The following is a 20255-nucleotide window of genomic DNA, read 5'->3' on the forward strand; positions in this document are numbered from 1 at the left end:
TAAAATAGGTGTGTTAAAATTATAAAATAGTTCTGAATTTTTACAGACTGGATGCAAATTGATGTCTTTTTCCACTTGCGATGTTTGAATACTTGCTAGAACTTGATTTCCATATGTAAATTCCATGCTTATATCAAATAACCAAATTATCTCCTTCAAGAAATTTTATTTTCGATTTTTCACCATCCGCTACCCATAAGAAATGAAAATCTTCCCCAAAGACTCATGTGAGAGAATCAGTATACGCAACTAGGTTGAATTTCTTTAGCTATGTCTTACTCCCAGGTTCTCAGTAATTGTAGGTCCTCAAATGGTAGCCTCTTCCAAGCCCTCCTCCAAAATGATACTGACAGGTGCCATAGCTTATGGAAGGTGCCTTTCTTATGGAAGTATGATCTGGTTAAGCATTTCTGTAAAAGAAGTTTTCCATAGCAAAGTATAGCAATCAGTTGAGTATTTTGCTTCTTCTATTGCAATACAATGCACACTCTTTTAAATTAAATTTATCTGAAGATTCTGAACTGATTATTACTAGTTAAAATCACAAATTCTAGAGTTTGGCTAACAGATAAGCAAATCTCCTGCTTTTTCTATTTATGCTTCTGTTCAGGAAATACCGCATTGATTTTTACAGCCTATTTGGACTCCATTTCTGCAGAAAGTAGAAGGCATTAAAAGAAGAACTGGTGGCATCCTACTACTATAATATTTGTAGGCAGTTGTTTCAAATAAATAATTATTGTATTTTACCTATGGTTCACGGTACTTCCTTTTTCATAAAACAGCAGAAGAGCTCTTCACAGTCTCAGAAGGAGAGAGGCAGGAAGCTTTTGTGAATACACAGTGGACTTTTTGTCTTAAGAGCCTGTTTGTTGGGTAAAAATCCTGAAATGATAGCTAATTATCAAAAGGCAGATAGAGAAGCATACCAGCTAATTGCTGCAGTAGGACTTGTTGAACTTCAAGAACACTAGGGAAAAAATGAATATCGTTCTTGCTGTGCTTGATTGTAATCGTTCAGATTTAGCAGAAAAATACCAATTTAACTAATCAAGTTAAACTTAAAATATGCAAATTCAAGGGAGCAAAACAGTTTTATCTTTCAGCATTATGCAAATGAGAGTGAAAAATCAGCTGTAGGAAAGGATGATTGGATAAGATGTGTTATAGATCTGGTGGCAGAACATGCAAGATATAGAGCACTCCTAAGAGTTAGGACGTGTACCGTAAGATGAATAATATAACTTTAGTAACATAAAAAAATCAAATATCTGTATTTGTACCATAACAGAGAAGATGCATATTTCATCATTAAAAAGAAGAGTCTGGTAGGAGATGTGGAAGATTATAAGTGCCTGCAATTCAGCAGAACTTCTTCCCCATGGTCACTGCTTTGTAATGCACAGTCACAGGTAGGGTCATAAACTGGCTGAGCTAATGCCAGCATATGCAGTCCATATTATAAAAATCTAGAGTGTCTGCAAAATCCAAATTATAAAATCAAATTAGGAGAGGCTTTGCTTACAGTTATGTTGTCAGCTGAGCACCTAGGCATTGCAGTTTTGCAACTGCACAAAAAAACACAGATAACAGAAGCAAATCAGAGCTTGAAATCAGTCTGGATCTTGAAGGTGACAGTCTCACTCCAAACGCTAAATGATTAAGAGAGAATGAGACCCTGAGGTTGTAATTTGCTATTGTTCAACTGGATTCAGAGTTACTCCTGCTTATAGCTGAGGACTAGGCTTGGGACTCACAGACCATAATATCAGCTTGGCAAACTGCTCTTGGTTAAACCACAGAAAAAAAAAAAAGTAAAATATTATAGATACATTATAGAGTAAGATGTAGTATATTTTTACAGGTAAAAATAATTCCACTCATTGCTGTCACATGTAGAAGTGGCTGACAAGTTATAAGAAATTGACTTTGCTTTGAATGAGCACTGTTTAACTCATTTCAATTAAAAATGGAGACTTGGCAGAGCAAACTTTGCCTATTTGTGTAAACCTGAGTTTTTAAAATATAATTATATATTTAATATGTAACTTCCATAAACATCAGAAGAACCTTATTGGTCTATGAATGTTAGCCAAGGTGAAACGGCCTGGTCTTACCATTAATTAATCTTGTTATTTAATAAATAACACTGGTGATGGAGTTACAGAGATCATAACAAAGAAATCACAACATGGAAACAGCAAGAGAATGATGATCCTTCTCTCTTTCTCATCAGTATACTGTCTATGAAAGGCTAATGCAATTTCAGTCCATAGTTTATGGAATTGCAAGAGTGGTGGGAATATACATAAGACAGAAAAGAAAGATTTGAAGATAATAACAATTCTCCCCTGAATTCAAAGCTATTTCTCTTGGGAACGGTCTTCTGAATATGATTTGGCTTCTCAAAGAGAAGTCTTTGCATATTATTTTTACCTGTTTCATTTTCTGTAATATGATATCTAGTAGCAAAAATAGGGAAAGGTAGTGCCAGAAAATAAAATAAATATTCTGATAGCATTTGAATTGTTACTAGGATTGCTCATAGTCAGTAAAGGTCAGTGAATAACTTATTTGGAGAGTAAGAAATAATGGCATACCTCTTAAAAATGTTTTTATTAAAGAGAATGTAAAAGCTCTGGAAAATTTTGCTGAGATATGCTGTCAGGGATTAACTTTATTGTATTTAACTGCTGTCTTGGCAGATGGAAGAAAACTCTTAAGTCTGTCGAGCCAAATGACCTATGTGCCTGCTTGATTCTTCTCTCTTACCAACCTCTTCTGTTGTTCCACTTTTCTCTAAAAGCATGTCCTAATGATTATAAATTGTTCTATGAAATGTTGGAATTTATGGCCCACAGTGTTCAAAGATGAGGTGCAACAGACAGATACACAGTGTCACCTGACACTACGGGGACAGACAGGTTCTTTTGGGGATCCTTGGCAGAATATTACCAGGGGTCAGGAGCAGGGGGTACCAGTCACACACAGAGAAATGTTGCTGGGTTAAGAGTACAAGTTCATTTTACTTGGGGAAGGACAGGAGGGGAATGCATCCCTGTACTACATGTCGTTGTGTAAAGTCGACATCTGCCGAGGCTCTCTTCCTTCATGGGCTGAGTAGCAGAGCAAATGCAGAATGTAAGAGTTGGATTATTGGATTTTGATGGAATTCCCAAAGTCAACCCTGCTATTTTACTTTCAGAGCTGAAAGTGAATGGCGTGGCATTTCAAACGCCATTAAGTTTGTAAGCTAATGAAGATCAGCTAAATAAGCTAAATAAGAGAAAGAAGTGCAGGGTTAGAAAGTGTTGAAACAATGAAAAAATCTCCTTTATTTGCACATGGAAAATTAGTGGTGTTTAAGTGAGCAGTCCAGTAGAAGATGATGTAGTTGGCTCAACAGACCTTGTACTTCAGGATTCAGTAATATGTTATAAATTGGAAGGGCCTTGTGAAAGTCAAAGGGGTAAGTGACTGATTAGGTGAAGTTGTATCAATACTACAGGTAAAAATAGGAAAATGTACTCTTTATATTGCTGGTGATTATGAATTTTTTGGCTTTTTTTTCTGTGGATAAGAGTCCAGGAGGCAGGCATACACTGAAACAAGGAGATAATAATTTTTTGAGGTCTCTAAAAGAGTCAGAAAGGTCAAGACTTCCTTTAATTCTTGCCCTGACGTTACTGAAAGGTTCCACAGAATCTTGCGCATGTTTTCAAGAGTTTTTTGACCTTTCTTGAATCAGTGCCAGATAAGTAGCAATAAAATAGGTCATTAGAGTCACCTCCCTTAGTCTCTTAAGATTTTGTTTTTCTCAGAGGGCCTTTTTGTTGCCACTGGTGGTGACAACAAGAGCTTAATAGCACTGGAATAATAATTACACAAGATCCTTGCAAAACAGATACCTCTAGAAATTCTGTTCATCCTCTAATTATTGTGGGAAGCAGTCCCTCAACCCTGTCCAAAATCCCTCCCCAAAATGTGGCTTCCACTCATCTACTCATGTCTGTGAGCCACCTGCATGTACATCTGTGTAGAAAATGTTGGTCATAATGGTCATCATTACCAATTGTTCTTCTGTTTTCCATTTCCAAGGACTTCATTTTGAACTGTCTTCTCTTTCTGTTTACATTGCATGCAAATATTTTGCTTGGTAATACTAAAGTGAACAGTGAATACATCTGTCATATGATTAGAGTTGTTCCACATGGTGTCTGCAATATATTCAATTTAGTGACCTTAACTGGTTATTTGAGTGGGGTCTTTTTGTCAGGCTACCTAATTAGAGTTCTGGATTAACATTAGAAATGCCCTTCAGAGTGAGAGCTGAGGACCTTTTAGTCCTGTATTTTGTCTCTGACCTTGGCCACTATCAATGTGTTTACATTTTGAACTACTGTGCCTGAAGCTGGATAGGTTACAGAAGAGATTACTAGATTCTGGGCAGTTTAAAGCAGTATTACACTGTATTGAGTTGCGTTACCTCATATTGTTCTGTATTGTGGATAGTTTTGGCATTGTCTGTAGATGTTTAGGCACCTGGTGGGTCTAAGTTTGATAGCTGTTTAGGTTCTCAGGATACATATAGATGAAATGGCCCTTACTTTCTTTAAATTAAAGAGAAGGAAGTGGTGAAAAGGCTGTGAAAACCCTGTTAGAAGCCTATCATCAACAAGTTTTTTGATGCCTCTGCAGCCTTTCTAGTTTTGAAGCTGTAGGTTTTGAATGTCTTTTATGGTGTCCTAACACTTTTTTAACCATATGTTTAAGGAATATGCACTTGGGAGGAAAAATTCCTATTTTTACCCCAAGTATTCTACCTTTTACAGTGAATTCAGATCTTCCTGTATTTTGTCTCATAGTCCTTTGTAGGTGGAGCAATGGCAGGGGGAATCAAAATCAAATAATATGTTGAAACTTGAAACATCCTTGTTGGAATTATAGAATGAGTTGCACACTGCATCCGAAAAAAAACGTGATCACAGGAAAGCAGACAGGTCAACGTGTTGCTTGCTGCAGAAAATTGAGAAGCAAAGGAAAAATGTCTATGCATGTAAGAGAAAGAAAGGGAGGTAGATTAAGAAGCTGGCAGAGTCAGCAGAGAAAGAAGCCAAGAAAAACAGATGCCAGATCTAAATACCAGTTCTGTAAGGACTGAATCACTTATTCAGCAGCCATACATTGACTGCTTACAATAATTGACATGGGTACAATGCTGTTGTCTGCTTGGGGAAGAGTTTTTGCATAGTCAGATTGAAATTATTCAGAGAGGTCAAAAATGGCTGTGAAATCAACTGTCTATTTTTTGTTCATACAGATACTATAATGATCCAGATGTCTGCCCTTCAACAAATCACTGAGCAGCTCTCTGGGCTATAAACATAGCTTTCAAAATATATTTGACAACTTAGATTACACATTGCTGTCTGATACTCTGTAATGTATGTATGTGTCCAAATATATTTTTAAATATATTTGCAATATCTATTATCATCATCTCTTTCACAACTTATGCTATAATGATAAAAGATACAAAAGACTGTAAAAATATGGATTAGAATAATCACTGTTGTGTTGCTTAATCCTATATAGTTTGCAATTGATTGAAAAAGCTGTCATTGATATGACATGGCATTGGTTCATACCCAAAGTTGTTAAAGTCATCTCTAACATTTGACTTTGTTGTTAACTTTTGTAAAAGTCTAGCATGTAGGATGAAGGGACCTTGAGAGTCATCAAGTTAATTCCTCTGCTCCAATACAGGACGAAATGTACAACAAACTTTCTGATAACTGTTTGTCTAACCTGCTTCTAAAAGTCTCTAATGAAAGAGATTCTCTAGTCACATTCGGTAAATAAGTGCTAAAAGAAAAAGAACACTCTGTAGAAAAAGGACTTTGAGCTATCAAAGTTGTGCAGGTAAATAATAACTTAGAAAAGCCTTCACCATATAGTGCACTGTTCATTGAACCATTTCTTGTCTAGCTGTACACGTAGATAGATACAGAAATAAAAGATAAATTTAGAGCAGTCAGTGGATAGGTGCTATTAAGCCATAGTATTGCACAAAGTAGAAAGTAGAAATAAATTGTGTTGATTGTAATTTTTCTGGATGATGTTTTTTGAAGTAAGATTTTTTCTCTTCTTTTGAATTTGACATACTGAGTAATTTTAAGAAATGCTCCAACATTTTAGGATTATTTTATGTAAAAGCTTGTGTGTTTTTTAAGATAGAAGAGCAAATTGTTAAAGCTGCTTTTTCAGGTGGTGAACTTAATTGATTTTTATTAATAGTATGTTAGTATTACAACTGATTTGGACTCTTCACCAGTTAAAAGTAAGCAAGCTAGTAAGCAACTCTGAGTTTCCATAATATATAGAGTTGGGTGCTGTCAGTGAAGATGATGTAGCTTTATACAGGTACACAGGTAGGCATTGTATGACCCAGGCCTATAGGTATTAATTTACTATTAAACAAATATCCACTCATTCTGATCTTAGAATTAGGGAGATGCTGATGGAAACAAGCCGTGCCTGCCACTCCAATGCTGAATGTTGAAAGCTGGGTTTGTTCTGGAACCGGTGCTGTACTGTTGTTGCCAGAATGAGTCAGTATTTTCAAAGTTACCATATGGCAGTATCTTAATGCCATAATAATTTTCTAACCTTAAAGCAGGAAATAAGTATGATATCTTATAAATGAGTGGTAAATATTTGCTCTTAAACAATGATCTGTTTAATAAATGTAAGCCATAAAAGTAAAATGTCAAATAAAATGAAAGCTTCTGCCTATTATTGATTACTAAATTTTCCTTGGTGCTCTCTGTAAGAGTTAAGGTAGCGTACTGACCATTAATCTAATTTAGATACTTCGATTGTATATACTTGAAAACTTTTTCTTGCCTTTTCACCTTAACGTGTTGTTTTAAACCGCTGTGAAGGTGTTGCAGAATGTTACTAGATAGTTATGTTTCAGCTGAGATGTGGATAAAATTCAGTGCAGGACAAAGTGATTCTAATGTATAGTTTGTAAAGTACATTAGGACTCCATAAGAGAGGACTATATGAATGTAAATCATCATTGTTATTAATAGGAAACAGTATTAATAAAGAAAGAAAAATAAAGTGATATATGGCCAATGATAAACTGCAAGATAGCCAAATTGGATACTAAAGTCAAATTTACCACCCTGAAAAGCAATCAAAGACAGTTCATGATCTTATTGAATGGAAAGCTTTGTGTTACTTCATCTCATCAAGGTATAGGAAAAGTATTGTATAGAGGAAAACTTCCCATATGAGAAGTTAAGTTGAGAGATTGGTAGCTTTGCACAGTTATACAAAGTAAGTTTTAAAATGAAGGAATTAGTATTGCTTCTCTGTACATTAAAAAATGGAAGATTATGACTGTGTCTACATGAACAGTTTAACTGGATTTCCATTGCTCAGCAAATTCTCAGATCATCCTGTATGCACATGATAAATTTTCTAGAATCCATACCAGACCAAAATCTTGTCAGAATAGTCAGCTTGATGTATACGACTAGCAAGAGATTAAGTGTTGGCCAAGGTTACATCCTCTAAACAAGTCATGTGCAGCAGAATGGTCGCTGTTGGGAAACAAAACTATGGAGATAAAACTTTTATCTTAAAATGGAGATAAAACTTATTTTATTTTATTTTTAAAACTTTACCTGTAGAATTTTCCAGGGGCCAGAAAATCTTTAAAATATTTCCCTACTTCTTGCTATCTTTGTAGACTGGCAAGTTTCTCCTCTCAGTTACCTATCTAAAACTGATTCTAAGTAATGCAGGGGACAGGATTAAAAAGAGAATTTGAACCCAAGAAAAACTGTTCACAAATGAAAGCTGATACCTAACTGGAAAAATATTGCAAATTTTCAGTTTACAGGTAGAAGGAAAAAAGCAGAACCGAACATGATTTCAGCACAACTGTAAAACCCAATGCATATAGGACAGAATCTCTGAGAAGCTGAGAGTGGTAGGAATAACACGGGTGGAAAGCTTTGTCAGAAGAGACAGGCAGAAGGAAATATGATTGCTGTAGAGGTTTTGGGTAATACATCAAAAATGCAACAGATAAATAAATAAATCTCCCTTATGAAACCAGTAGGAATAGAAGGAAAGGTTGCAGGTTATTAAAAAAGTCTTAAGAATTACTGGAGTAGTTATTTAGACTATATGAAGTCAATAGAGTCAAATAGCCTTGAAGACTCATTTACAGTTTCACTTGGAGACATCAGTGGGTGACAGTGGTTAGAGAACTTAATACAGTTTTAACACCTGTAGTGGTTCAAGCCAAAGGCCGAGTTGTGTACTGTATCCAACAGCATCCAGAAGTGAATGGCTTGGAAAAAGGAAGAGCAGGACAAGGTTACAATATGATACTTCTACCTAATGCTAATTTCAACCTCCGGCTATTTTCACTTTAGAAATCTCCTGACTCTGTTCTATACACTATCAACCACGACTCCTGACATGGTTCTATACATTTGTAACCCACAATGAATTTCTTTTCCATAAACGTTTTCATTCTCCCAATCAACCTATATGAACTTCTAGGATCCACATCAGTTTTGGCAAGGTCTTTTGCACCTACTCCTGTTTGTCTTGAAATGTGTTCATACTGGATTAATTGGACACTTCCTGTTTCCTGTACTAGAAAAGAGAGTGAACAATTTCATTCCATCTTACTTTATGCCACTTGTCGTTTTGTTTTCCCCTATCACACCTCCTCTCAGTTTTCTCTTTTCCACAAAGAAAAGCGACAAGTGACTTTATAGTTCAGTATACAGAAATCATACATAGATACATTTTCTAATGAGATAAAAATATATTTAGAAAGTGTTAGTTTTCTAGTACGTGGGCAAACTTAAAGTACGATTAATTGCATGGTGTGATTACCAATTTAGCACGCGCCAAAATAACTGGAGAGAGATGTGGCATGTTCACAGAGATTTAGCCAGATCAACACACTTATGTTGATTTTGTTGGTAGTATGTAGAGTTTTATGTGATAATTTCTGTTCCTTTTACCATACAGAATTGAGCAAGTGATGAAAAGTGCTTTCTTTTTATCTCTGTCTTCCTTTATGTGTTATATAGTTCAACTAGTTCCACAAACTGGGTTGGGTACAGAAGCAGTTGATTGTTGAGCTAATCAACTTTCTCATCAGATAAAATGGAATATTTTGAGTTTCATTTTTCTTCTGTTCCAAACCATTGGTAATAGTTTTATTGTTATCAGAATTTTCCTTATCTTCTGCTTTTTTTCCCTTCACTGCAGAACTACCAATCTTTTTTTTCCCTATTTTACACAGTCTGAACTCCTTCCTTTTATACATTTTCACTCTTGTCTGTATGAGGCCTTTTTAGTGATTTCCCCCATGCTATTTAACACCATCATTATCACTGCTCAGAATGACTCTGAAGAAAAGTTGAACCTCATGTTATAGCAGTATGGGAGGCAATTCACGATGCCGGCCATTTGTCACTACAAAATCAGCTTCAGAAGAGATTCTAAGAGGAGAATTTGACACTGAAAAACATCCTAAGAGCTAAAAAATTCTCTCTTACCATTGTTGAAGTCCCTTGCATAACCGAGGAAAAACTGTGGCCTAAATATATAGTCATTCAAAGACCTAAGAATTTGTGTTTTAAAGACTAAATTCTAAATTTAACCAGTTCCCTATTTCTTCTAAATTCCCTTTTTTGGCTAGTGATATTTTTGGGGTTTAGTAACTATTTAATTAGGTCACTGTATTATTTGAAAGTCTTGAAATATCATTCTTCTTCCTCATATCTTTCCTTTTCTCGTAATGAGTAATGAAGGGATTGTTTTATATTGACAAGATTCCCTCATTGATAAAAAGCTCCAGCCTCTGTCTGGCTTTGGAACTCCCTACTCTCCAAATCTTAGTCCTTGAGAAGCTTCTGGACAGCTTTAGTATTGCTAGTCTCTCATTTTTAAAAGGCAGAGTTCTAAGGAAAAATAGTCTTAATTTCTCTCTCTGACCTGACACTGTATGTCTTCTCACCCCAGCTCCCCATGCTAAACAGCCTTACTCATTTCCATCTGGGGACAAATATTTCTAGTTGAGACACATCAAAGCTTCTTCTTCCCTTTTCCTTTTCTTCCTTCCCACAAGAGACATAAAGAACTGCAATGAAAAATAAATACATGAATAAACAAACATTCAGAGGACCCAACAACAAATTACTCTGAAGGAAAGCAACTCAGAGAAGGAAGCTGAAAAGAACCATCATCCTTATCAGTAGTCAGTGACAGGCAGTGATCAAGGAAACACTAGCTCCTTTGAGGAAATCAACACAGTATATGGCAAGGATTTCTGGATAAACGTTGTTATTTTGCTTCTGTGATTGTCACTTATGAAGGCTGTGTTTCGTAGATGATCAGTTTGTTGGCTAACCTCTATTATATACCTTCTGCTATTTAACCTTCTACATTTTAACACCAGCAACTCTCTTGAGAAATTTTAAAGAGATGTAGCAGGATGAAGAGGACTGCCTTTTTTCCAAAGTTGTTGTAACCGACTGTAAGGAAACAAGAAGCCAGTCTGAGAGCAAGGGAAGCAATGTCTCCTTATGTAATAAGAAGATGCTCTTTATGGAAGAGAGATTAGGAAAAAAGTATACCATAGGAGTGTACTGTCCTACTTTGCCCTTACTATTAGCAGCAGCAATTTCAGTTCTCCCTCTTCTCCTTTCCTCCCTCTCTCAGAATTGACCTGTATTTTTAAAAGTAAATGGAGCTTGTTTGTTCTTAGTTTTAGTGGGTGCTATGTTGGTGATGTTTTAAATAATCTGATCTTTTACAATGCAGAAAGAGTTTTTTAGTAAATCCTAATCAGGCTTCTTTGAGCTGGCCACCCAAAAGTAGACTATGATTTAAAGTTTTGCTTTGTTTTCTTCTTAATGTCAGTCCTCTGTAATCTAGGCAAACAAATCCTATTACTGCATGACTTCACACGCAGTTTCAACAGACAGTAGGTTCTTTGTAGTGCAGCAAAGGAAAGCACCTAAGTTTGGGTTAGCTAGCTTCACTCATTCGATTATTATTTTTTTTAAAGTTAATGTGTATTACAGTTTGTGAATACTTAGAATTCCAGCCTGATATTTCAGTGATAAAAGTCAACAGGATGTGGCTGATGCAGGAACCAGCTATTTTTAGGTAAAACTCCTGAAGTGGGATTTAATTCTAAGTCTTTTCTGCATTTTTATTTCTGACGCTGCTTGCGAGGCTTGAATGATACATGATTAATAATTGAGCACATCATATTTATACTTTCCTTTACAATAGATGCATGAGAAGAAAACAGAAAATGAAGGGGGCAAGGGAGGAAAAGGATTAGTAGCCTGGGATAGTAAAAGGCAAAAATGTGCTTCCATGGTAGTTCCTGAAAGAAAGACCTGAGCTGGTAGTGATGCTAACTTATCTGCCTATCTAACTGTGTTTAATCTTTATGTATTAATTTCTACATTCCTCCATTTTCATACATGGCCCATTCTCTATTGCTCAAGTGAAAGAGGCAAGCTTGTTGTAACTGCATTAGGATTAAAGCTAGACTGCTTATTTCTGCTAAACTATGTGCTGCGTAGTGAGGACAGAAATCAGTTTAAAAGTCAATACAAGGTATGTTTCTCCTAGACAGGGTACTGTGTAGTTAGCAGTATGGCCCAATGTCTTTGGCTTTGACATTTCTATGTTTTCTTGGCATGTGCAAATATTTGCTTGTACTTCCAACCAGAGCAAAACACTATCAATCAACTTCATTACAACATCTTATGAATTTAAAAATCAAAAGTCTCAATTACACTGCCTTAAAGTGCTAGTGCTAATGCTCTACTTGTGATATATTGAAGTAACCACATCTACCTTTCTTCCCACTAAGAATTGCTGGCAGTAAATTGTTTTTAATTATTTTAAGTTCATAAACCACCAAAGTCTTCCTTTTGGAGCTTGAAAAGTACTGCAGAGAAGGCTATGAAAAAATTCTTGGTTTTCACCGTTCTCTTCAAAAGATACCTCTTGGGGTGTAGGAGTTATAGTGTAAAAAAACTTCAAAATCTTGAAACAAGGCTTTATTGCTGGGGAAGTTTAAAAGGGCATACTACAGCTTTACAGTCTTAGCCATGGTCATGGTCCTACCCATGTTCCCAGTCAGAAAAATCTCTGAAATATCTGCACTGTTCATTTCGCACCACATAATGGTGTCCACCTAATTCAGTATTTAGTGTTCAGTAGTAGCGGTATCTATATGCTTCTTAGAGATAGCCAAAAGAAATCTCATGGAATAATGTGTTCATGGAATAATATGCCTAAAGGTTATTTTATTCCTCACCACCAGTAGATGTTTGTTACCTTCAGTGCTGAAACGTGAATATTTATATTCATAGAATCATAGAATCATAGAATCATAGAATCATAGAATCATTTATTTTGGAAAAGACCTTTAAGATCATCAAGTCCAACCATTAACCTAGCACTGTCAAGTCCACCACTAAGCCGTATCCTAAGTGCCACATCTACACGTCTTTTAAATACCTCCAAGGATGGTGACTCAACCACTTCCCTGGGCTGCCCGTTCCAACGCTGGACAACCCTTTCAGTGAAGAAATGTTTCCTAATATCCAATCTAAGCCTCCCCTGGCACAACTTGAGGCCATTTCCTCTTGTCCTATTGCTAGTTACTTAGGAGAAGAGACCGACACCCACCTCGCTACAACCTCCTTTTAGGCAGTTGTAGAGAGTGATAAGGCCTCCCCTGAGTCTCCTTTTCTCCAGGCTAAACAGCCTCAGTTCCCTCAGCTGCTCCTCATAAGACTTGTGCTCTAGACCGTTCACCATCTTCGTTGCCTTTCTCTGGACACGCTCCAACACCCCAATGTCTTTCTTGTAGTGAGGGGTCCAAAACTGAACACAGTATTCGAGGTGCAGCCTCACCTGTGCCAAGGACAGGGGGACAATCACTTTCCTAGTCCTGCTGGCCACACACCCACACAAGCCTTTTAAAAAAACTCTTCTACTGGATCCGTAGATATTTTTATTATCTTTACAAGTGTCCAGTTTCACTTGGAATTTTGCTATCTATCTTAAATACTCATATAGTTACTTCTTAGGATACAGTGGCTTCAGCCATCACAGCTCCATTTTGCGGTAGGGCTCTATCTCACTGCCACATTCTGGTATCGGTGCTGTCAGTGATCGGTGCTGATCAGTGCTGTCAGTGAGTCCAAACCTGCATGTAGTATTCATTAGCAGCATACAACAGAAACATGTGTCATGTCATTTTATTATTTTCAGAGTTTATTATATATTGTTTCATATATGTCATAATGTATTTTCTGCTTGTTTACCCATAAACCACTACAGTGTTTTTTTCATTGATCCTGTCACATTGAGCACCAGTCTTTCTCTGGAATGTCTACAGTTAGTGCAGAAACAAACCATTCCAATGTTAGGTTCAGATTCGTTAAGACCTTGCCTATGTAATGAATCTTCAAAACCTATACCCATGCTAATATAAGTGCCACTGGAAGAGCCCCTGCAGTAGATGGAACCTGGACAGAGCAAAGGAGTTGCTGGCATATTCATCCTGCCTCCCCAGTGTTGTGTTTTTCCATCGGCATAACTTCACCTACACTAGGTGATATGTATGCTGGTTCATCAGCAGATCTTGTGCCAGCTTCCTGAATGACATTGCTTTGAAATCCCCCCAGATGGTCGATTTTTTTTTTTTTTTTTTGGATGACCAGAGATAACTGTGACTGTTTTAAAACATTTCTGCAACTCCATCTGTTTGTTACCACCCTACAGCTAGGAAGTCAGAGCCCTCAAAGCTGACCTGCTGAAAAAGATTGTGCAAGTGTTTCTCATCCACTTCAGCAATGTTGTATGGCTTAGTAGCTTAAATTGCTGAAAGAGAATACAGAATTCAATACAGAAATCCACGATAAAATGAGGACAAATAGGATATTTTAGAATTTTGCGATGGGGATGTTTCAAGTAGATCCTCTATTGTGGCCCATGTGATGGCAAATCTTTTTGAACACTGTCTCAAATATAAATTGCATATAACAAACTCATCTTACAGAATAACATGATGTCTTTCTTTTCCTAAGGAAATGTTTAGCCTAATTTTATTTGCCCAGTGAAAATACCTGAAGGCCCACATACTTCTATGCAACTGCCTCTGTTTTTTTATGTGCTACATATTTCTGAGGACTACCAAAAGCCTAGTCTGATGAAGAAGGAAAAGTGGCTAATAAAAAAAAAAATCACTGCATGTATATTATTTCCAGGGTAGACATTGACATTACTGCTGGCAACTGCTGATCAGTAGGAAAGTGTGAAGAAAACACAAGTCATCCATTTGTTTCACCCATCTGCTGAGAAAAAGAACTGTGTTACCATTAGCAGGTCTGTCTCTATAATTCTGTGTGTTCTGTGTACATTTTCATGAAAAATGTCTTAGATACCTATATTGTTTAACTTTAGAGTTAATGATACTAAATAGCATTAATTTACCAAATTACAAGCAGCTCTAAGGTTGTTATTTTTTGAAATGAATAATAGAGCATAAATTCCCAGATGTCTCCTTAAAGTTCATGATTACTTTAAAAGTCACTTTCAAAGTTCAGTGACTCTTTAATGTGTCCAATAAAAGAGTTTGTTTTAGTATTAGGTATACTTGATAATTTATGTTTCATATTGTTTTGAGTGAGGATTTTGGCACAATGTGCCACTTTTGCTTCTCTTTATTTGCTTATATTCTATTTAAATGTTGACATACCTTTCAAAAGTGAAAGCAATAAAGTTGGGCTGTAAAATTCAGGCGAAACAGTATTCTCCAAGTCCATTCGTGTAGGTTGTTGCTGAGGAGAGCAGTTTTCTTGAACTTCCATATTAGAAGTGTCAATCACAAACACAGAAAGTGAGGGAGACTCCTGAAGAATTTTGTTCAATATTCTTTATTTTTCAGTATTCTATATTTTATTTGTCCTATGGCTTAGGAGCCTTAGAAAGCAAACAACTTTTCTAGTTAGACAAATCCCATCCAGAGGCAGGAGCAGCCTATATCTAGCAGCTCCTTCTGTGATGTGTGATAAGATCTCCAGTACATACCAGCCATTCAGCATTTCTAGAATCCAGACAGTGCCAGATATCCTGCCCGTGTGCACAGTGCCACTGTGTAAACTCAGTAGGTCCTGTGCTTTGCACAGGATTGTCAGCATTATTGCATACATTATTGCTGCTGCTGCACGTGCATAATAAGTCCTTTCAGAATTTATCCCCTTGCTGGGTCCAAGAAGTGTACTGGAAAGGTTAAAGACAAAGATCAGATCACCATCACCAGAATCACTCCAACAGCTTTCTCCTGGCCGCCTCCTTTCCCCAGCATTTCGCATACCTGATTAGAATGAACTCCAGGCTAGGAGGTTTTTGTTTGTTTTTTCCATTAATGAAAGTAGCTCTTGACATATACACAGCTTTAGAATGCTATTGGGTCACTTTTCAAGCCTTTTCTGTTATCTTGAGATAACAGAAGCTAAGAACTATATTTTTAAAAACAACAATTTACAATACTTATTAAATTATGTAAACATTGCCTTACTTTTTAAAAGAAAATTAGCTAAGCGATGTAGTAAGATTTTTCTGCTCTAAAACTAAAAATAGTAAAAAAAAATCTTTTTTTAAGTTTAGAGAATTATTGTTGTGTAATATATATTCATCTCCTGAGTGCCCTCATCACTGATAATCAAGTGTAGGGCAGTGATGGTGGAGGGGAGGCAGCCAACAGTCTCTTCGGGGTTGCCATTGGGCAGTTGCAAAAGGTAGACAAAACCCTTCCTTGTTCAAAGCCCTAATTACAAGACCTTCTTTCAGATCAGTTGCAAGAGTCCTCGTTTTGGAAGAAAAACCTTTGCATTTTGTTAGAGAAGTTGCATTTAATTTCATTGAGTGTTTCACCTTATTGTAGAGTTGAACTATCGACATTTTTTACAGCAGTGATTTGGTTTGGTAGTCCTTGTAAAGATCCTTCATTGCTGGCTGTTGTACGGAAACAGAATCACACCTTCTGTTTTCTGTCCCTTACACAGGAATCCAATTAGTAGGTGAAACAATTAGGATCCACATTTCCACGTCTTTTTTGTCACTGCTTAGCCCCATTGAGGCGATGCCACATATGGACAAAAGTAATATCTCATGCCTGATTCCCCAAAGAAAAAGACATTGAGATGGTTTAGTAAATATGTTGACATTTATTTTTAATAAAGTGTGAATTCCTCCTTTTCTGTTATGGTGAATAAGCAACATTTTTCAAACCTGAACCAGTGTTGGTTAACATCCAAAAACTGAAGTGTAGTGCAGGTGATAAGAAAATTTGGCACCTATTTTTTTAAGAAGTATAGTTGCCAATGATTTGAAGGGTCTGTTAAATCATTTGATATTGAAAACAATCAGCAGCAATTAACATAATCTTCTATCAGAAGTAACAAAAGAAGACATCATCTCCTTCCTTCTCAATTTTATATACAAGGATTTCATATATAATATGTATAACTCTGCTTAAAAATCTAAACCCCATATAATTTAAAAGGTCATAGTTATACAACTCTTTTTAATAAGGAATGTTTGAGACTTTGCTTCTTCAAAGATTTAAATGGTTTATTTTAAGCAGCTAGTTGTCAAACCCAATCTTCTCTCTTGTTTTTCAAGTTCATAGTATATAAAAAGAGGAAAGGAATTAATAGTCTATTATGTACATTTTGGCTTCCTTATGAGCTGTCACTGTAAATAGTCTCATATACACATAAGACCTCCTTCTGTGCTGTAATGTCAATGTAAAGGAGCATTTCAATAAGTGAAAATTTCGTTTGCTCCCATCTGAAGGTCCTCTGTACTGTCAGCATGATATAGTTGGAATTCAAATCCGGAGTATTTATAGCCATATGGATAAGAGTGGATTACAATAAAACTTCAAAAGAAAATCCCACCAAAAGCCTTTTTTTTATTAAAGCGTTTGTCATATTCTAAAACTTTTGAGAGATTACTAGTTTGTGATATTCTTCCAGACTTGTTTATGGCTTTAATAGTCACCATTCCATGTAACATTTATGGATGGAAAAATATTCTGAGTTGCAAGTATTTATCATTTCAGAACTCAAACCAATCTGTCACTGGTAGTTACAGGGAAAATTACTGTATTTGTGACACTTACAGAAGAGTCCTGTCCTTAGCTGTAGGATGACAATTAACTGAGAACACTCTTAGAGCTGGGAAGTCAGGCTGAAACACAAAACACTTTCTCTGTCGCTCCTTCCCCATAAACCTAGGAGCAGAGATATTTTGCCGTGATAGGACACTGTAAACATTTAGATTGTTGTTAAATGAAAAGATTCTTTTTTCCCCTCAGCTTCTTTCATAACAAAGATGACATTATTTTGTCTTCTGTCACCTTGTAAGAAGTAAGTAGTAAGAAATACAGTATTGTCTTGTTTTTCAGATTGAAGCATTGGCAAAAAAAGAATAGCACAAAAAGGAGAAAATGTAATAAGACTGCAATTACACTTGACTCTCAAGAAAGCCCACTTCTCTTTCTTTGCAAGTAAATCTACCAATTGATTGTGATTTATTATTACAGACAAATGTAACTTTCTTCTTTGCTATTGTCTTCCTGTATTGTTTAGATGAAGAGCACTAGGAAAACTATGTATAATCTTTCAACTATGTGAATGTATGTGCAAACTTTATGACTGTGAAATCAAATAAATCAATATTTAGGAAGCTCAGAACAAAGGACTGAAGCCATTTATGGTGACTTGTATTAAGCAATTTACTTTGTGCTTAGCATTGTTTAGCTAAGCTAATCATGGAAGATTAACCTTTAAAAATTTATATGGCAAAGTATGTTGATCCTGTTCTTGGTTCTTAATGCTTTTAGCTCTGTAAACAACATTTGACATTTACCAATAGTAATGTCATGGACAATGTTCTCCCCTCCTGTAAATAACGAAGGTTTAAATTGTGTTCTCTTCCTTTTTTTGAGGAAGGAGTTGAAGATTGGCAGCAGTGCAGTCTTTTTTTTTTTTTTAATGGTGAATTAAATGATGACATCATGGTAGAGATCATTAGAAGTTAAATGTTTAACACTGAAAAATATTAGGCAAGCATTCAGATTTTTGCAGTGGCCGCTGTTTCCTCATTTTATTTGAACGAAACAAAAATACTTTAAAGAATGAATGTGAGAAAAACTGGTTCTAGGGCGTGCTCTGATCCTAGATCACAGCAGCACTGAATTACGTGCATAGGTATGAATCTCCAGGCAGTCCTATTGTTTTTGCTGTGATGCTTCATAAGTTTATACCTACTTCTGATCTTTGCCTTCTGGTAGTGCTGTAATATAAATATTCAATATTGAGAATGAAAAACAAATAACAATAATTCATGATAGATTCAATGTTTACCATTCAAATTTTTTAGTACCTTTCTTAACAGGACTTCTGAGGATCAAACAGTCAACCTTAAATTAGTCTGCCAAGCTTTTTTAAATCTATGGTCTGACCACTCACCCTGCTCCATAAATTTCTTTGAAGAACCTACAAATGGCAATTAAGAAAGGAAAGTTCAAACATGTTATGCAGTAACTTGCATGCATGAAGTTCCAGAGATTAAAATAATATTAATAACCATTGAAAAGGAGGAGAATTTATGGGACATGCTCTGTAGCAGTATTAATCCTTGATAGTAGTACAAAAGTGCTACAGATCTTTTTTTCATGTAATACAAAAGCTGTCATTGACATTTACTGGAGTTGGAATATGTTTCTTTTAGCTTCAAAAGACATAACATCTCAAAGTGTGTGAGTTGTATTTAGATGGCATATACCTTGAAATACAAAAGTGTTTCATACTCACCCATGTTTACTCTTCTATTAAAAACAAAAGCTGTTGGAACAATCTGAAGTCACATATACACTGAGGCCTTGGGCACACCAAGTGAGAAGCACAAGTCATGTAAATGACCACCTCAAAACTCGACTATTTTTGTAGAAAGGTTAAGGACATTGGGTTTTGAGAGATTTTGCCACTGCTAGATGTAAGTTGCCCTTTTAGGTACCTAACTCAATGGAGCTTTTAAGGATATAATTAAGTCAGTTTTTTCTCTATTAGTGTTAAATCCAAAATAGAACTGGGCCAGGGCAGAAAATGGCAATAGTTCCATTCCTATACCAAATACTATTCATAACTAAATTCTTAGGAAAAAGGGGGACTACTGCAGCATAACTTCCGTTTTGAGAATTTCTTGGAGCTATAGGCAGATTCCTGATTTGAAGAATGGCTGTTAACACTCAGCATAGAATTTAGAAATGCAATACTTGCTCGTGTTAGGAGATGTTGCTGCTGCATCCACACAGCTTGGCAGAAACTGTAAAGCTAGGCTCTAGATCTGCAACCAGAAGGGCTGGACGAGCCTCATCTGAAGTATTTGGGTTTATTAACTTGGGGAGGGGGGAAGGAGGACAACTACTGCATCCCCTTAGCATCTCATGCAAGATTTTAAGGCTTTTCAAAAGCCCTACAGATTTCTTTTGTCCATTTTTTGCTGACGCTGTTGAAGAACAATAGCGGATCACAATACGGCACTTTCCTCTATAATGTCTTCTGAGTTGTTGTATCACACTAGCCCAAGCGGTCTAGAATTCTGCTTTTAATTTCCGCTGCTTCTTTAAACTTACTTCGTAGTACATGGTGATTTACATCTAAGCAGCTAACAGCAGAAAGCAAAACACAGTATCAGTTTAACAGAGTAATCAGAGACTAACTTTAGCAATGTGAGGCTAAACTGCTTCTGAAAATTGCTGTATGTCACTGCAGATTGTCTATATGACTATGTGCATACACGGAATATTCATACAAAATATATGTATACAGTAAACATATGAAACACATGATGTTAAGCATTTGGTTCTAGTTAAGACCAATGGAAACTGAACTCCACACGGAAGACTCTCACAGCATCCAGTCATAGATATCTATTTCACAAGGAAAATGTAGCCTTTCCTCCAGAGCTCTGAAAGTTTGGTTCCATAGGTGTGTTCAGAAAACGAGACTTCAAAAAGCTCTGGCTCTTTTTCCATTTACTTCCTCTTTGTTCCACAATATTGGTTTTGATTCAGAACACTTTAATGGGGACTTTTTCCATTTTCT

Source organism: Ciconia boyciana, chromosome 2 (assembly GCF_034638445.1).
Source record: "Ciconia boyciana chromosome 2, ASM3463844v1, whole genome shotgun sequence".
NCBI lineage: Eukaryota > Metazoa > Chordata > Aves > Ciconiiformes > Ciconiidae > Ciconia > Ciconia boyciana.